At 46.0% G+C, this 20516-nt stretch overlaps 1 long non-coding RNA gene across 1 annotated transcript; it reads left to right on the forward strand.

Annotated features, from left to right (window-relative positions):
- The first annotated feature begins 3870 nt into the window (after window positions 1–3870).
- LOC143212313 (uncharacterized) lies at window positions 3871–4750 on the forward strand. The gene is made up of 2 exons (XR_013009674.1): window positions 3871–4314; window positions 4406–4750. It is a non-coding gene; the product is annotated as an uncharacterized LOC143212313 (long non-coding RNA).
- The last annotated feature ends 15766 nt before the right edge of the window (window positions 4751–20516 follow it).

Consider the following 20516-nt stretch of genomic DNA (forward strand, 5'->3'; position numbering starts at 1 on the left):
ATAATCATGAAGGTACGGCGTGGGATACTTACCGGGAATCGTTACCGAATTTAACAATCTGTAGTCTCCACAGACTCTCCAGGAGCCGTCCTTCTTTTGCACCATGTGCATGGGACTAGCCCAGGGGCTACTTGAGGGGCGGCAAATGCCGGCCTCAGCCCAAGCTTTGAACTCGGCTTTAGCAGCCTTGAGTTTGTCCTGCGCCAAGCGGCGTGGACGCGAAGAAATCGTTGGTCCCTTCGTCAAGATGTGGTGAAACACTTCTGATGAAGAGGGTGGTACCGGAATGGAGCTTCCCGTAATTTCTGGATATTCAGACAAAATTGCCGGGCAAGAGGATCTCAAAGCACTCGTATGAACAGAGTGAACAGTAGAATGGCTAATTTCTCCTACTGAGACTACCTTGGTTGCTTTATCAAGAAGACAATGTCTCTTGAGATCAACAGCGAGACCATAATGGTATAAGAGATCAGCTCCTATAATCGCAGAGGGAACATTTGCAATCACAAAGTTCCATTTTATCTCGCGTCTTAAACCTAAATCTAGGATGCGAAATGATTCGCCAAATGTATCAATTTTCGAGTCATTGGCCGCTACTAATTTAAATTCTGACGGCTTGCGGCGTATCTTAGGATCCGCCGGAAGCAGGGAAATATCCGCGCCAGTATCGACCAGGAAACTTTGACCCGAGATTCTATCCTTTAAATGAAGACGTCTAGATTGAACTGCTCCACTACCCACCGTCTCCGTTCGGGAGGGAGCTTCTAGTTTTTTGAAGCGGAGAATTCTTCAAATTTTGGACAACCCGGTTTACAAGACGTAGGGTTATGAGGGTAACGAGAATGCGCATAGCATAAACTCGACCTCCTTAGAGAAAATGAAGGAGACTTGCTCCTGAATTGTCGCGAGTGCGACGGCGATCGTGCCGCAGAAGGGGCACGACGCGTTCCCCTATCCTGCCCGGAATGGGCATTTAACTTTGAGGCAATTGCCTTCAATAGAGATTGCTCGGAAAGCTGTTCCAAGAATATTTGTCTAAGCACTGTATCCGTGCATCTGCAGGCAGCGTTTAAATCACGCAATTGCCGTAAAATTTGAGACGGGCGACAGTCAACATTGACCTGTCCCCGTAAGAGTTTGCGAAGATTCTCCTCATCAGTTGAGGCATAGACTTTGATGAGTCTAGCCTTAGCTCTAGTGAACATATCAGGGTATGGAGGCTCTTTAACTACAATGTCGCTTATAGTAGCCATGGCATCATCATCAAGTGATGTAGCGAGATAGTCGAATTTTGCTGTCTCTGAGAAGACATTTGCACGGCGCAGAGACGCCTCGATCTGGTGGAACCAGAGTACCGGATTTTTTCTAGAGACCTCAGACCGTTCAGACCTCAGACAGAAGCGGAGAAGTTCGTGCGACCGCAGAATTGAATCTCGAGTATCGCGAAAACTCGCTCGCCCGAACTTGTCCGATTCTTTCCAAACCCGCCCGACGAGATCGAGTTACTCCCGGGCAGCTCGAAACCCCTTGGCAGCCCGATGCACTCGGGTAGCTTGAAACGCGCTCGAGCCGAAAATTATAAATTAAGTTTCTTTTCCCTTCTACGACACATTTTTTTTTGCACGAAGACGTTTCAACACTCTACACCTACCGAACCTTAAAAATAACTGGTAAATGTTTCTTTGTATGAAAATGATGAGATTGATTTTATTTAGACTTTGTGCAGCTCTCCTATTGTAATATGTTAATGTATTAGCTCGTTCGGAAAGTAATTTCGTTTTCTCCTCTGCTGAAGAAATAATTCAATTCAATTTGATTTCTATTTCTTGCAATCGATATAGTCAATTTTTATTTTGCAGAAAGATCCGCAGTCTACCCGTGACACACCATCGGGTGGCCCGGTGGCCCGAGAGTGGCTCGACTTCGTCGAGCGCGTTCAGACCTCAGACAGAAGCGGACAAGTTCGTGCGAACGCAGAATTGAATCTCGAGTATCGCGAAAACTCGCTCGCCCGAACTTGCCCGATTCTTTCTGAACCCGCCCGACGAGATCGAGACACTCCCGGGCAGCTCGAAACCCCTTGGCAGCCCGATGCACTCGGGTAGCTTGAAACGCGCTCGAGCCGAAAATTATAAATTAAATTTCCTTTCCCTTCTACGACACATTTTTTTTGCACGAAGACGTTTCAACACTCTACACCTACCGAACCTTAAAAGTAACTGGTAAATGTTTCTTTGTATGAAAATGATAAGATTGATTTTATTTAGACTTTATGCAGGAAAGTCATTTCGTTTTCTCCTTCGCTGAAGAAATAATTCAATTCAATCTGATTTTTATTTTTACTTTGCAGAAAGATTCGCAGTCTAGTAATGACAAACGGAAGCATTGCCATCCCTACACGATAAACGAAATTACTTTCCGAACGACCTGATAGTATGTAGTATGTAATTTAAATAAAAAAATATTAATTTTGTCAGTAAAAAGAAAGACTGCTGCTGCTGCTGCTACACATTTGTACAATAGACATTTACTTTACCGACATCTTAATGTGGAAGATCCACATCAGCGCGACCAGCTCTGTATCACCTTACCGGAGCGAGAGACCCCCTGCCCCCTAGTACAAGGCCTGTACGTGCCTGTACGGCGCTGCGTACGGCATTCGAAACATTGGTGCGACTGTGTTGCCCTCTTAAGGTGAGGCAAAATCCCCCACCGTTGTCCCTGCAGCTTCGCGACAGCAGGGATCCAAAACGCGACATTGCTGCCTGTTCGATCGCGGAACTATCAATTTCAAATTGTTCGATTATAAAGAAATGGGTTCGCGACTGTTCGAATGTTGCCCGCCAAGTTAATCTTAGACAACTGTTTCACTATGAAATAATAGATCGTGTGGACAAGGAATTTAATTGGAGGAATCGCGTTTCGTCCTAGATCTGTTGGAGGACTCGTCAGTAAGGCTAGTCCAACAGATCCTGCCTTAGACGCGCGCAGATCAGTGTGTGATCTGTATTGTAGCTAGATGTGCCGATCGTGGATGCAGCAATCAAGTAAGACGCTCAAGTAAGATTTAGTCAGTATTGCTCGTGCAGAGATTCGAAGACGAACTGCTGAGTACTGGACTTCTGTTCTTGACGAGAGGTCGGTTAGGTTCCTCGTGGGTGGAGAGGTTGACCTTAGACAAGGAGAGGGAAGTAGAATCTATTGTAATGAGGGAAAGAACTGTCCGGGTTGGTTCAGTCAACTTGTCGTTTACCAATCAAGACACCCTTGATTGTTTAAACCTCCTTCCAAAGTGACTAAGAGGTTGGTCTAGTCGGAAGGAAGAGTGGGGCGCTACCTGATGTGGAAGGCAAGTTCGGTAATTGACGTTGCTCGACGGTTGACTGTCGCACCCTTGACCGTATCCTTAAAGAATTGACTGTTTATCCTTGGACCGGGCTTAACGAACGCGAGTGTGTACATCTGGGACTGTAATTTATGACTGCGAGGGTTCTTTAGAGTTATGCCTTGAATGACCGTGAATATTATTAACCCGGAACGAAGGTAAGTATTCCGTGAGTTGCAAGATGTACAAAATAACATTTGGCTATACCTGGGTGGCTGTAGTATAAATAATCGTTTAATCTCAAAAACGGTTTGGTAACGGCTATGTCATAAATAAGGTACGAAGTCGACCCTTAGACTCTTTATTCCGCGCGGCAGTACGGTTCATTGCAAACGCTATGGTTCTTTATGTTAAAAGGAGAATTTCCGTTGACGAATTTCTTGCGAGGAAAAACACTTCTTTGTGTAGGACTACGATCCGTTGCGACGGAACACTGCCCATTGCAGCCCTTGTTGTCTGGGTAAATATCAGGGGGTATAAGCTGAAATGCAAATAATTCAACCACTAAGTTTCTGGCCCTGGCTTATAGGCGGCGTTGGTGTTCCCCATCACGTGATGGGGGCACATGCGCAGAACGCTTGCTTGGCTCTGACTGACGCTAACGCTTAGCAACCTAACCCACACTGGAATTGTTCTGAATTGTTCTAAGCGAGTCGAAGTTGGTCCAAGTGAAAGAGTAGCTATGATTGCTAACTTGTGCGTTGTTCTTAATTGCCCCGGCAATTATAGCAGTTTATACAAATTTCCTAAGGACAGGAAATATGAGAAAAGGATTTCTAAGTGGCTCTCTGCGACTGGGAACAAAGAATTATTGCATTTGCCCGAGAAACTACTGTTGGAGCGGGCAGTATGCAATTTACATTTTGAGGCCAAATATATTGTGCGGCGAGGACTCTCTCTGTCTGCCGTACCAAGTTTATGTTTACCAGGTATTTATATATTATTTATTTATAAATAAATATAGTTAAGAAATAATGGTATAAACATGTGCGATAATATATCTTGTCTTTATACTCGCAGATCCTATTGAAGTTCCGCTGGATCACTTTTGTTTGAGATAGCGCGTACCTATTATACGAAACATTGTAAGAGAAAATAAATAGATTTATAATAAATATTTATTTTTATATATTTCAAGCTGTATAAATTTCTACCCTTTCCACTTACAAGATTAATTGTACGCGTGTACATTAAAGTACATATAGCTACGGTATATAGAGTTGTGTGAGTCACGCGAGTATCTGTGTGTAAGTGAGTAGCGTTTGTATCTATATATATATACTGTCATTAGTTCGGCCCTTTTCGGCCCTGAGCTATAGAGGGCGCTGAAATACTGGCCACTTCTTTAACACGGCAGCTTACACCCCCTGGTAAATATACAATCTGTCTCACGTAAGAACGGACTTCGCAAATGACCAGTTTGAGTCGTTCGCTGCGCAGGTTCGCCCTGATTGGTAGAACTCCCAATGCACAACGAGCATGAGCCAACGAGTGGAGTTGGGAGGCTCGCAGCAAGGCGCTGCGATCAGTCGAGCTGCGCACAACGAGTCCGTTCTTATTTGAGACAGACTTTATATATAGTGCCCACAAATCACGTCACAAAATAATTCAAAATGGTCGATAGCGATATAAAAGCGAGGTATAAAAATGACAAAAAGTTATAACATCAAGTCAGTTATTTATCAATTGTTTACTTGATTCTTTAAATAGTTTAATTATAGATTCGGAGTAGCTCCAATTAATATTGTACAGCGAATTGATTCGTCATCAGACAGGCCATTACCCGTTTTACGAAATTGTAGTTGCTTCTCCCTCCCAGTGCTGCTAATTCGTTCACCTACAAATTGATAATTTTGTCACTACTGAATTAGAATTCTATTCGTATCGTTAACGTTATATTTCTTACCGCGTCTCTGGAATTTTTCTCGAATTTTTGCAGATAACTCTCAAATTTCTGCAACTCCTCTTCGCAATCCACTGGGAATAATATGTCCTTATTGAAAATTGAGGGACTTCCTCTTTCTGCCGCAGAGTGCTGGTCGTCCAACCTTTTCTCGAATTTATCCATTCTGCTCAAGACCTCTTTTAAGAGACTGCGCAACAGATGTTGCTGTTCCATTATTGTTTTAAAGTAGTTTTCTAGAAATTTAGATTTGGTAGGTGTCAGCTGATGTACAGTTATGAATGCAACATTTGATGTTCTATATCGTAAGACGCTTGCTTTTGTATTTACATACTAATCGTGCTGGAACTTCTTTGCTCCGCTTCCGCCTGCTGTCTTTTTCTATGCTGTCTGCCTCTGCCTAGCAGTGACGGCGATACCTGACTGTTGGCAGTGACTGCAAATAAAATATATTTTGATGAACAAAGAAGTACTATTTACAGTAAGAGGATGAGATGTACAGCTATATGAATGTAACATTTGATGTTCTATATCGTAAGGCGCTTCCTTTTGTATTTACATACAAATCGGACTGAAACTTATTGGCTCCTCTTCCGTTTGCTGTCTTCTTTCAGGCACTCTGTTATGGGGTAGAGGGACGGAAATTTCTCACTGGTAGCAGTAACTAGAAATAAAATATATTTTGAAGGAAAAAGATATACTAATTACAGTAAGGGAATGAGATATACAGCTATATGAATGTAATATTTAATGTTCTATATCGTAGGCCGCTTCTTGTTGTATTTACATACCAATCTTGGGTTTCTTCAACAAAATTGGGGGAGTGGGCAGCATTGTCTCATCTGATCTCTCGTCTTCCTCGCTGCTGTTCCACGCCGGGCCACAGTGCGGACAAACGTGGCATATCTCACTACACGTGTATATCACGATGTTCGATAAATTCCTTTGGCAAAACGTTTTATTAGGTGGTAATTGATATTATTAATCATATAACAATAATTTTTATGCATAAATATTGTTAATTTTTTTTTTTAATTTATTAATTTTATTGTTACATTTTTTTTTGTGAATAATTACTATTGCATTGACATTAGTAACCAAATTTACATTTTTATAAAAAATTTTACCATGTGTCGCACTCTCTAGAGTCCCAAAAATCAAATAATATTACATTAATTGTAAATCAGTGTTGCAATAATAATTCTGTATAATGGAAAATGCTCACCAAGGTATATGCATTCTTTTTACATTTAATAAAGTAGATTTATTTTTTGTATAAATTTTCAACGGTGGTTTTACTTATTACTTGCATATAAAACTTCAAATTAACATATCTCGAGAAAGGCAAAAAATATCCTGAGATTTTGACATATTCGGATACATTACTTGTTGTAGTTTAAGAATTTCATAGTTTAGCCTGCAACTATCTGCTACTCTTAATTTTATAAACTTTTTAATAAGTGCCCGTACCTTGCCTTTATGTTGTATTGTGGAAAATTCGTTAATTTCTTTTTAAATTTATTAGTTATATCGTTAAATTTCATTTTCTGCGAATAATTACCACAATACATATACATTCGTAAACAAATTTGGATTTTTGTACAAAATTTTGCCATTTGTCCGCCACAGAAAAATTGAATATTCGTGTATATCACGATATGAAATACATTTCTTTAGCAAAAAATGCGTATTAGGGTGGAAATTGTTATTAATAATCATATAATAATCATTTTTATGCATAATACAATTTTGCAATAATTATACAGGGTGGACGATTTATCTGAAGAGATTGAAATATCTCGAGAAACGACAACAAAAAGCAAATCTTGCGATTTTACTGAAATTGATCGATATTTAATCAGAAATGTGCAAGATCACGGGATTGAATGATTCATTTTGGATACATTCAAAGTACCGAGGATGACTCGGATAGCGAATAGCGTTTTGTTAAGTTTGTTAATTTTGTTTATACTATTACAATTTGTCTAAGTTTATTATTATTAATATTAAATATGGTTCATTTATTATTAATTTCGTTTTAAATTTGTTAGTTTCTAAAAATATATTTTTGTTTAAATAAAAATTGTTAATTTCTTAATAAATTTATTAATTATATTGGTAAATATCATTTTCTGTAAAAAAATTACCTATATATACATTAATAACCAAATTTAGAGAAAAGTGCCGAATATTAGGTCATTTGTCCGCACTGTGCGGGCGTGTGATTTTTCTTTTTTTTTAACAATCCACGTTCGTCCAGCTCGGACTGCAAATCGCTGGTGTCTTCAGCCTCTTTTGCTTTTGTTCGCGCCTTCACGTAGTCGGCTAGAAGAATTATATAATTATTATTTTAATTGTACATGTATGGTGTATAACTACTTCAACTTACTAAAGGAACTTCTTTACAATATATTAAGTCCAAGACGGTTGCGGCACTTCTAATTTTTTGATTGCGTTAGTCAATCTTGATTGCTGTAGAGGCGGCCAATAGCATATATCGCCTTGCAGCCAACTAGTTGGCACCGCTTCTACCGCCTTATCATTCACGAATTGAACAACGGACCATGTTTTTGCCGGCTCCATTGTATGTATTGTCACGTTGATCTTTTCCGCTGAGCTGGAGGGCTCGTGAAAAAGATCAATCTCGGGCTTTACAGGCACGGAGACCGGGCCACGCTTAGCCGAGTACACGCGGTCCGTCCGGGACAACGCGCAACGGATTCGAGGATCCGACGCAGCAAATTTGATTCTTCGTTCGGGCACCAGGCACCTTGAGGGTGCCACGCGAGACGCGACTCGATTCTCGGACTCGGAGAAGCCGAGCCCGTAGGTAGAACCCTCGAAATACGCGGACAGGAATCACGCCACGAAACGGGCCACAGGATTCGGACACAGGAACGTTCGGACAGTCCTCACGGCAGGACGGATCTCACAGGAATCTAGAAATAATTCACGACAGTATGGGCTCGAGATGTTTAATCGGTCGTCAGTAATTACAAAATTACGGCCACGTGGCCGCGACCCGAGAGCCCGCGCTCTTTATACAAGATTGCGATGAATGGAACTTCGCTGCGCGATTGTCGTACAGAATTTTAACGCGCGTCGGAATCGTCGTACAAAGCCGCGATTTTGTGAAACCACGGACGACGGGATCGCACGTAGCGCAGGTGAACGGCGCGGTATGGGACCGTCGCGGCGGCCGTCGCTCGCGATTCGATTTTACACGCACGGTAACGTGGCTGTGTTTCGATAGTCGGCGCGACACAGGATTCGAGACACTTTGAGATTATTCTCACGGGACGCGACTCCTCCGAGGAAACTTCCGTAACCGCAATACCCGAGGAAAACTCTCTAAAACCTAACTTCAAAACGCCCTCGGAACGGGCGTGAGACGTTGGCACGAGGCGTTTTGCGCCTCGGCACACGCGAATATTCGAGGACGGAACGAGAAGCGTTCGTCCTCGCCCGATTAAGGTCGAGCCACCTCGCAAAGAAATACCCAAATCGATCACTGGCTGACTTACCGTTTCGCCTTTTTTTTAGTTCGATGTTACTGCTTCCGGGAAGCGGCCCTAGCCGGTTGAGTGGCAGGTAGGCGCCGTCGAATTCTCGGCTAATCTCGGCGGGAAAACTCTCACAAGCACGCTTCGTTAGTCGACCGGAATCGCGGAGATGTTCTCGCGGAAATCAATTACGCGTTATCTTTGACGGCGTGATATTCGGAACGTGCGTACGTAACGTGAGCCAGCGCGACAGTGTCGCATTGATTTTCGATCGCGCGGCGCGGCGGCTCGATCCTTTTTTCCCCTTCTCGACTCGTTGCCGAATTTTCCCGATTGGCGCGTGTCGCGTACGCAACATCCTAGCTACCAGGATCGTCCCTACTAAGGTCCTTGGGCCCCAGACCATAACGCGAATATTCGAAATCGGAGGATCTCCTCCTTTTGGCTGCGATCGCACCACCCACGCCGGAGCTTCAGCGCGATGAGGCGACGTCGGGACAGTGATGCCAGAGCTGTGGTACTGTGGTACTAAACCACACCCCCACCATAGCCTACTATTGCCCCACCGTTGTTTTCCAACGCGCCCGCGACGAAAGGTCAAGATGACCAGATGTTCGCTGTCAGCTCCTGTCCCTTCGACGCCTCCAGGTTGATCACCCGGGTGCTCTCGGTCCAAATCATCATTGCCCGTGCACGGGGCTTTCGCAATATTGGCCAGTTCTTTTTTTTTGAGGTTTCGTCTGGTGCTGTATCTCCTTCTCGGGAAACTTCGGTCGGTCGGGGTACCTTTCTCGTGCCCGTGGTACGGCCCTGTAAACTTGGCCGTTCTCGGCACGTACGATAGATGTCAATCATCGGTGATCGATTGGGGGCTCGGCGCTGCACTCGTCCAATGATGAGGCTCTGCGCCTGCGCACAAGGTGCTTCGGAGAGAAACGCTCTCGTGAGCAATTACGCTCATCCTGTTCGTCGTGAGTTCTCATAGAAGCAACACGTGTTATCCTCGCTCATTTCTGTCGACCACGTTGTGGTCAGTTGTAACTGTTTCTGTAATACTCGTATTATAGCACCTTTTGCTATCCGTGACTACACAGCTAATAAAGTGAGCTGCTCGGTGACATCTGTGAACGATTATTCTCCTCCACAATATTCCTTCTGATAGAGTCATACTACGTGAGTGTGTAGGCTCACGATAATTTCCCTACACTGGTGACCCTGAGTTTAATCCTCTGTACGACCAATGTTGCCTTAGTCACCTCTAATTGGTAACTTCTCCTTTCATCGCTACATTGGTGACCCCGACTGTTCAATTGGACATCACGCAACCGACGCATCACGCATCCGACGCACTTAGGACGTCGAGGGAGGAACGAGTTCCAGAGTTTCCTAATCCAGGACATCGACACGCCGCGCCGTGCGGCGTGGAATCTGCAGACTTCAGGAAGCATAGCATCTGGAGGTCTTTGTGGCATCCAGCTACCACGTTTTCCTGCAGTCAAGGAGCGAGAAGACCGTGCATTCCGCTGGCTGTTCCGGTTCAGCGAGGAAGGAGCTGCATTACAGCCCTTGGCATATTGTTGCCGCCAAAAATCCACATTGGTGGATCTCACGACGAACAGCATTTGGCACGTCTCTCAGCGTTGAAGCTACACAAATTTTGGGTGAGACAGTTGCCGTATTCTTGGCAAAGAGTTTGTTTCAGGTTCACATAGGGACAAAGGAATTGGGCGGCCATTTTGTGTTCCCGCTCGTGTCTCGTGCACGTACTTGGAAAAGCCGACGCCGTTGACGTTCTACCTCAGTATCGTGATTGCCAAGCAGTTTTTGCTGTGGCAGAGGACAACATTTTGTTTACGAACTCTTTTCGCCTGTTGCCAAGCAGTTCTGTCACTGGTCAAGGTTTTCGAAGCGGTTCTGATAGCATCGTTGCCTGTTGCCGGGCAGACTAGACCTTGAAGGAGGTTACCGGTGTGTTCAACGTCCCCGGTGCCTGTGGATCTGGCATGCGCCATATAAAAATAAAAACAATTCCAAGGTCTTGCGAACCTTCGTGTGTGTGCGATTCCTACTTGGTAGCTTATCGCGTGCGTGTGCTCACAGTGCTCTTTTAGGGTAGGGTAAATACGTCGTTTGTTGACAGTTCGCGCGTGTTGCGCGATCACCTGGTTCGTGTATTTCTTTTATATAGAGTAACTTCGCGTTTTCTATTGTGATTTTCTGACACTCTATTGCGATTCTCGTGTTTTCTTTTCTCCTGTCACGATTTGCGTACTGCTCGCGTGATACCTCGAGCGTTGTGAATATTTTCAAATTGCTCTGAGATTCCGCGATTGCTCAGTTTCGTATTATAGTGCGTGTCACAAACGCAGGTGTCGTATGTGACAACTGCTTGCTTTTCAGTCGCGAAGTGATTAGGATTGATACTGTAATGACACCATTTAGAGATACCCGTTGTCTAGCGCAAACAATTTTGGTCGCGTTTAGAGTCTTGGCTATTCCCTGTAACGCGCATGTGCGCGAATTTAGGTTAGGTTGTGAACGCTTCGGCGTAGCTCAATTTGTAGAGTCACACCCTCATTATTTATAGATGGACCGTAGTCCGATGTCTTCACGCCCCCACTTGAAACTCTTAAAGAGATTCGGCGAGAGCGCGAAGCTTTTCGCGTATTTGTATCGCGGACCCGTGGGGTACACCGCGCTTCTCCCGTTAAGATTGAGACTAGTTTATACAGTCGCGTATTTGTATCGCGGACCCATGGCGTATACCGCGCTACTCCCGTTAAGGTTGAGACTAGTTTATACAGTCGCGTATTTGTATCGCGAATCCGTGGGGATTTTCCGCGTTTCTCCCTCTTTGGTCGAGTTGAAAAATATACAGTCGCGTAGCTCGTGTATTTTTTCCGCGAACCTATTGGAATTTTTCGCATTTTGCCTCCTTGGTTTAAATTAATATAATCGCGTACTCCGTGTATTTGTTTCATGTAACCGTTGGGTTCCTCGCGCTCTCTTAGGGGAGGTGAGACTGAAACAGGTGCGAACAGACGCGTCTGCAGCTTTATTCAGATGCAGTGTTGCCTGTGCATCGTACATTTAGCGTTCGTCGCATTTTTCTCCCTTTGCAAGGGAAGAACTACATCGTATAATACTTTGTTTTTGGAATTCTCTTTCCATCGGCGGTTGTTCTCGATGGCGCGAGCGATAACATGTTTAAGAATCTCAATAATGATGTATGCAATTTTGGCTTGTCTGTATTTCAGCAGCAAGCATGCATTTGCGTGTCTGCCCGCATCGCACATTGTTGCAATGCGGACACCCACGCGTAGTAGTGCTGACGTTGTGGGTCAGCATCATATGCGTTTTCTCATTTTACATAGAAGCCTTATAACATAAATTGTAAATACAGTAATTGCATAGTTTACCCCTTTTTAAATTTGTATTCGTGCCATTGCACTAGGGGGGGGGGGGGGGCTCGGCGCTGCACTCGACCAATGACGAGGCTCTGCGCCTGCGCACAAGGTGCTTCGGAGAGAAACGCTCTCTTGAGCAATTACGCTCATCCTGTTCGTCGTGAGTTCTCATAGAAGCAACACGTGTTATCCTCGCTCATTTCTGTCGACCACGTTGTGGTCAGTTGTAACTGTTTCTGTAATACTCGTATTATAGCACCTTTTGCTATCCGTGACTACACAGCTAATAAAGTGAGCTGCTCGGTGACATCTGTGAACGATTATTCTCCTCCACAATATTCCTTCTGATAGAGTCATACTACGTGAGTGTGTAGGCTCACGATAATTTCTCTACACTGGTGACCCTGAGTTTAATCCTTGGTACACCAACGTGGCCGAGACGGTAGATCGTCTAGTCACCTCTACATCGGGATCCTCATCTCATTCCCACATTGGTGACCCCTTCTCCTCTCATCGCTACACGGTAAGTACGGAATTTCCTTGGGGAACGCTCTCGAATCCTGTAATTCTGTGTCGTGACTCCTGAGAGGGTGGTTCAGTCGTTTTTATATGTCACTTTTGTAACCGCAATTAACGGAAAAGTGTCACAGTATATCCTAAAAATTGAAGAATACGGTAAAATTTAGTGACTGATTTAAGCATTTAATTTCGGTGTTTGGGATTGGCTGCGCGTGTCGTAAGATCGTGACGCACGATCCACCACTCAGCCCGATGATCGATCAGCAGCGCGCCGCGCTATAGGCTGTCGCCGTCGGATCGATTATCGACTTGCCTAGTGAAATTCCATTGGTCGAGATGTTTGATTAGCAAGTCATCGTCCCGACGGAGAGAGAAATCCGCTCTTCTGATCGATCTTCGTATCAATCGTTAATTAGCATCGCTACGAAAACATCGCGCGTCGTTGCACCCGGTTTTCTCGGCTATTTCGATTCGAATCCCACTAAGTTCTACCTACGTTCTCAGCAACGTTGCTGTGAACAATCACGTTCTTTCGGAATTACTTGTTCAGTTCTTTATTCGCTCTAGTCAACCGTACAATTTGGCTAGAGATCTGTACATAATTTTGTATAAAGTGTTTTTGTCGCGACTAACCGCAAGACGGGAATAAAGTGTGCTCGTCCAAATTCTGTGAGTGTTCTTATCCCGTCCAATCCGAAACATTCGGTATACATAAAATGAATTAAAGAAATATATTTAGAAAAATAGCGAATTGATTCATTTATTTAGAAACTAGCAACTTTACACATTGAGGCGGTAGACTCATCGTTTCCAGGATTGCAAGGGTGCGGGATTCGCGTTCTCATTTCTCGTAAACGCCTCGTAAACGCCTCGTAAACGAAAAAATAGGACTTTTGACGGAGATAACGCCCTAGATCGATCTTTTATCTAGCGTTTTCGACTTCTGGAAAATCCTATTTTTGTGTGTTACCGAGAAATGAGAACGCGAATCCTGCACCCATGTAATCCTGGAAAAAGGGGTCTACCCCCTTAAATAGTAAACTTACTTATATAATAGTAAACTTACTAACTTAAATAGTACTTACTTTTGTAAATATATACTGGGTCTGATAAGTTCTCTCAATAACACTTCACAACAGCAACTGCTGCTCACAAAACTTGAAGAAAAACGGTACGTGTCCTTTGACGGTTGCAGGCGGACAAGTGACGGGAAGAGTCCAGCTCGCTTTTTTATAGAGAAGGCACCCTCGCTCCACTCAACGGTCACATCCCTTAGGAACATGGTGTCCTTCTACAGGGTAGCTCACCCGATTTTTACATCTTGATTTTCTCGCTATTGTTACTCGTAGCAACAAATGTTTCAGTGGAGGCTTGAATGGTATCGAGTGGAGCATATTCTGATCTCATTAGTTTTTCCGCGAGTGAACGCGTAAGGGTCATATACAGGTCAACTTTGTTTTTTTAAATGGAATGAGGTATTTTTTAATTCATCAACCGATGCAGCTGGACATTCGTTATAAAAAAGTAGAAGTAGCTATGTATGTCGAAAAGTTAATAGTTCGGAGATACAGTTATTCCCACTAATTCGGACACTCTTAAAAAGACGCTAACTTTTTTAATATTGTACTATACGATTTGACCTTTTTTAGGAAGCTACAGCAATCAGTTTACTGTAGGATGTGAAAAGAAATTTTGATCGGGACAGTAGAAATAACACTAAAAGTTGTATTCTGCAACTTCCTTTTATGTGGGCCTATATTGAAAATTTAAAAAATACTTTTTGTCGATCTGTGTCATATACTGAAAATTTCGTCAACATCTGTCGACGTTGCAATGAGCTACAAACATTTAAAGATGGTAAAAATTGCAGATTTTCACGGTTTTCAGTCTACAAACGCAGTCAGTCTAAGGATTATTACATCTTTCAATGCCTGTCATTTTTTTCTGCATCAACCGATTTCGATGAAACTGTCACGGTGCATCTAATTGACACAGACCTGCAGAACGTACTTTTTAAATTTTTCATATAAGCCCGCATAAAAAAGTTTGAAAATGCAACTTTTAGTATTTTCTCTGCAATTTTAAAAGCTTGCAATTTTTCTAACAACTTTTGTCACTTTGTGCGAAAAAAACATCGACGTTCAAAACTTGAGAGGGTGGTTTCTCAAGATAAAAAGACTGCTCTATCGCGTGGTATATTTCAATTTTCCGCTGGACCCTTATTTGAAAAATATCCACAAAAATTGGTGCGAAAGTGGTGCCTTTTCGTCTTTAATGATTGTTTAAACGTGTTTAATATTGGCATTAATATTGGATATCACTGTATTCGGGAAAGTCTACAGAATCTTTTGCTGTAAAGAACAATTCAATATCTTTTATAATAACATCACAATATTTGTTCAAAGCTGAAAAATATGTCATTTTTTTAAACTCAATGTGGGAATCGAAATACCAAAAAAAGTTGAATTTGTTGGACCGTGATATTAGTGGGAATCACTGTATTTCAATTTAAATATCTCTAAGGCCGCTATTAGACTAGCCCACTGGTGGCGCAACTTGGTGGCGCCACCGAATTGAAGAGCTTTTATGAATCGGTAACTGGTGGTACCACCAAGCGTTCATTCCCGCTGTCAATGCAATATATATATAGATAGATAGATAGCGGCCTAAGGCCGTCCACACACGGGTCGATTGTAATCGCGTCGTGAAGTTCGGACAGCTTGTCAAATGTAGCTGTGCGGGTGACTAAAGGGGGGGATGCGTAGAAGAAAACAAAGACCGTACTCAACGAAAGAAGGATGCAACATTTTTGAACGGTAAAGTACACACCTCGTCGAAAGTGCGTACTGTCCATTATTTCTTACAGCAGTAAACATACAAAACAACTGTTTATATGTTTGTGTGAATACACTTGTGTCACTATACTTTTTAACTGAACTGTCGCAACGTGAATCGTTTGACAGGTGACGTATCGTTGTGAAGTTCCGCCGATTTACCACTGCGCAGTGGGGTCGTTTCCCCTTGCGGGGGACATTCAGCCGCACAGCTACAACTCGCGGCGTCGCAGATTGTAATATTTTTATTGTCTGCCGAAGGCTCTCTCTTGCGCCAAGTGTAGTTTGGCCAATTCTTGGGCCTCACGTAGGTTTTTCCAGCGTTGGTGCGGGGTGGCGTTTGGCTTGTCTGCTGGTTGCTGTCCTGGTACTCTTAATTCTCGACCTTGATTCAGGTATGCTGGAGTGTATCCGGTAGCCTCGTGCCAGGCGGTATTGATGGCGAACCTTGCCTCGTCTAACTTTTCGTCCCAGCGGTCGTGGTTTTTCCCGACGTACTGGGCCAGCATTGTCTTCACGACCTTGTTTGCCCTCTCGACTGGATTGCACGGTGGGGCATACGGTGGTGTACGGCGGTGCGTGATGCCGGCTGCCTGTAGTAGGCTGGTAAATGCCTCCCCAATGAATTGGCGTCCGTTGTCGGATATAATGTTCTCTGGCGCTCCGTGACGTAGGATAATATCCTTTTGAATCGCCGCGGCGACAGCAGAGCTGATGGCCTTTCGGAGGGGTGTGAGTTCTACCCACTTCGAGAAGCGATCCAGTGCGACGAGTAGCCAGATATGTCCCCGGCGTAATCGTGGCAGTGGTCCCACTAGATCTACGGACACGGTGTGCCACGGTTGTGTCCCTGGATTAGCGTGGAGGCGTCCTGGTGGTGGTAGTGGCGGTGACTTATATTGTTGGCAGCTGACGCAGCTGCGGACGTGTCGTACAATGTCTCGGAACATACCCGGCCAGTGGTACCTTTGAGCAATGCGGACACTTGTTTTGGCGATTCCTAGATGTCCCGCGGTGGGGTCATCGTGAAATTGCCTCTCGTTCGGTCGTCGGTATGCAGATTTTCCACGCGTTTCCGGAATCTGGCTCGTTGTAATCGAGTTGGTGCGGTATTCGCCGTTGCAGTTTTTCCTCGTGAATTCGGAAATCGGGAACTGAGGCAGGGTCATGTTGAACGGCTTCCCTCTTTTTCTCGTACCAGGGATCGTTACGTGGTTTTCTGCGGAGGAGACTGACGCCTGGTACAGGTTCGATGCGCGACAGTGCGTCCGCTACATGGTTTAACTTTCCTGGCCGGTACTGGATGTCGAAGTCGTACTGTTGCAGTTCGAGAGCCCATATTGACAGTCGTCCTGTTGGACTGTTGATTTGCTGCAACCAACGCAGTGCCTGGTGGTCAGTCAGGACCGTAAAATGGTAACCTTCTAAGTAAGGTTTCATTTTCCGGATTCCCCAGACAACGGCCAGACACTCCTTCTCCGTTGCGCTGTAGTTTCGCTCCGTTGTGCTCAGCGTGTGGCTGGCATATGCGATAACTCTTTCCTCGTTAGCAGGGCCCTGTGTGAGCACGATTCCCAGACCGTGGTCACTGGCATCGGTCTGGAGGGTGAACGGCTGTTCGAAATCCGGGCAGGCGAGTACCGGTGCAGTGACCAGCTTCTCTATCATTGTCTGGAATGCATTCTCCTCGGCCTCGGTCCATTTCCACTTTGCGTTTTTCCGTGTAAGCTGCGTGAGCGGCTCCACTATTTCCGCAAAATTTGGTACAAACCGCCGGTACCACGAGGCCATGCCGTGGAAACGCCGAACTTCCCGAATGTTTTTTGGTGCGAGTATCTTCGCGATTGCACTCGTCTTTTCGGGATCGGTCCGTATCCCCTGCTGGTCGACAATATGTCCGAGGTAGCGGAGGCTACTAACGCAGAATCGACATTTATCGGGGTTCAGGCGGAGTCCGGCCGCGCGAAGGCGTCGAAAGACTTCTCGTAAGTGTCGCTGGTGTTCCTCGAGGGTTTTACTGGCGATGATGATGTCATCGAGGTACGAGAATGCATATGGCTCGAGTTCGGGACCGATTATTCTGTCGAGCAGCCGTTGAAATGTGGCGGGTGCCGAATGTAACCCGAACGGCATTACTCGAAATTGGAATAAACCCTTTCCTGGTACCGTAAAGGCAGTGAGAGGTCGGCTGGCGTCTTCGAGCGAGACTTGCCAGTATCCATTTTTTAAATCGAGTGTGGTCAGGTATCTCGCCCCGCGTCATTTGTCGAGAGTAGCCTGGATATGCGGCAGCGGGTATGCGTCCTTTTCGGACCGGTCGTTTAATCGACGGAAGTCGACGCAGAACCTGGGCTTTCCATCCTCCTTCTTGACGACTACCACCGGGGAGCTCCACGGGCTGCTGGACGGCTCTATTACCCGGTCATTGAGCATCTTCCCGACTTCCTCGTTTGTTAACGCTTGCATCGCCGGATTTCGGGGTTGGTAGCGTTGCTTGAGCGGTGTTTCATCGATCAGTTTGATACGGTGCTCGATGAGGTTTGTCCGTCCTGGCACCGTTTCAAATAGTTTCATTTCCTCCTGTAGGAAGTCGTCTAACTGTTGACGGGCACCTTCCTCTGGTACACGGAGGCCCATTTGTTGACATGGTTCGGACAGGCAGGCGGTGGGCCAGGTTGCTATGTCGTACGGTGGTTCCAGATTAATTCGGAGTGCCGCGATGGCTTTAATGCCCAGTAGTACCGGTGGGCCCATATTCGGCAGTATGGTAAAGTCCTGCTGGCTTTCGGTTCCTAGTGCGGTAAACGATAATCGTATGCGGCCGGCAGGCTGTACGTTCGTGCCGTCTGCCAGGCTGATCCGTGTGCTCGGTTCGGATGGTCGTATGCCTTGCTCGAGTGCCCATTCGTACGCTTCGGCGTTAATGCACGATAATTGGGCACCGCACCGGTGTCGAGCAGGGCGTCGATTTCCCTTCCTAATATCCGGTTAGGTAGAAAGGGGCGGGGGGTATACTTTATGCCTGGGGCCGGCGTTCACCCGTCTGTGTCGAGCCCCGTGCGTCGTTTCCCGGCGGGTGACAATCCTTTGTGAGTATGCCGTCGCGGCCACATCGAGAGCAGAATTTCCGGTAGGCGTTTCTACACTCGAAACGTGTGTGGCCCCGCTGTTTACACCGCCAGCAGTGTGTTATCGGCTGTAATTGTTGGTATTGTCATTTTGAATCGCGCTGACGTCACCTTCCGTGCGAGGGGTGTTGCTCAGTTGAGCGAGCCGTACTTCGATTGGTTCGGTGCGGTGCTGGTTTGACTGGTTCTGTATACGGTCTCGGTCTTCGGTGGTAGCAGCGGCGAGGGATGGGCTGGGAGTATGTTGGACTCGGTTTTTCCGTTCCATGGCTCTCTCGATGCGTTGTACGTGACGGAGCAGGTCGTTGATATTCGATATTGATTCCGGGTCAATGATTGCTGCGTAATCTGGCAGCATGTTTTCGTAGAGGGTTTCGAGATACTCGTCCTTAGGAATAAGCGCTCGTCTCATCAGGGTGGTGAGCGCGTTCATGTATTCGTGGAACGGTTCCCCGGGTTTCTGTATACGTGCCCGCGCTTCGCGTTCCCGTTGTCCGGGGTCTTGTTTCCGGCGTAGGCCATCAAAAAGTTTGATGTAAACTCTACCCAGGTGCTTATATGGTAGCGGTTGTTCCGGTACCAGAGTTGCGCGTCACCTCGTAATAGTTCAGGTACTCCTTCCAGTAACTCTGGGTCGGAGATGTGGTAGGAATGGGCCAGTTCCCCTATCCATTCGAGGAATGTAAATGGGTCTTTGCTGTCCGTCGTGCATCCCCATTTGCGCATCCGGTCCATTTTCTCGGTGATACGGTGCCCGTGATATAAAACGTTAGACCGCGGTAGTACTACATGAACCTGTAGATGGTATAGGACGGATTCAGAAAGGACAGGAGTAGAGTTAGATCACGGCTATCGCCGTGATCTCCCTACCTAGGCCGGGTTTTCGTGGAGCCTTGATGCCGGTGACGCACCGATCATCAAAGTCCCTCCGGACAGCTGTTCGGGGAGTACGATCAAGGTGACGCACCTTATCTCGCTCAGCCGGCCTCGTGGACGACGCGTCTCACGAGGGTGCAGGGTGACGCACCGTGCTTTGCGACTTTCTAGGCGGTTCTTAGGCGACGTCGAAGGGTGACGCACCACTTCTAGTTCGGCCGATTTCGTGGACGACGCGTCTCACGAAATTTACCGGTGACTCACCGGATATGTTCGAGGTGGAACACGGTTCTCACCAGCGGAGATACAGGAGAAGCGGACAGGAGGTTCTCCGACGCAGTCAAAGGGTGACGCACCACTTCTTGTTCGTCGGCTCTCGGAGGCGACGCGCCTCGCGAAAGTGATCGGTGACGCAGCGGGTGTTTCTAGGTGGAGCACGGCTCGCACCAGCGGAGGTACAGGATACTGGGACAGGAGATTCTCCGACGAAGTCAAAGGGTGACGCACCACTTCTTGTTCGTCGGCTCTCGGAGACGACGCGTCTCGCGAAAGTGACCGGTGACGCACCGGGTGTTTCGAGGTGGAGCACGGCTCTCACCAGCGGAGTTACAGGATACTGGGACAGGAGGTTCTCCGACGAAGTCAAAGGGTGGCGCACACTTCTTGTTCGTCGGCTCTCGGAGACGACGCGCCTCGCGAAAGTGACCGGTGACGCACCGGGTGTTTCGAGGTGGAGCACGGCTCTCACCAGCGGAACCAGGATGCCGATAACGAGGAGGTTCGCACGGCGAACGACTCGGAGTCGACGGAGGCTACGTGGACGACGGTTACAGGTAGTATACTCACAGCACTGGATTATCGCACGTGGTGGTTCCTGGATGACTACAGGTAGACTCAGGTGATTTTGATCTGTTCGCGACGGCTTTTATAGGGAAGATTTGATGGTAAGGGGTGGTGGTGC

This window comes from Lasioglossum baleicum, chromosome 1 (assembly GCF_051020765.1).
Source record: "Lasioglossum baleicum chromosome 1, iyLasBale1, whole genome shotgun sequence".
NCBI classification, from domain to species: domain Eukaryota; kingdom Metazoa; phylum Arthropoda; class Insecta; order Hymenoptera; family Halictidae; genus Lasioglossum; species Lasioglossum baleicum.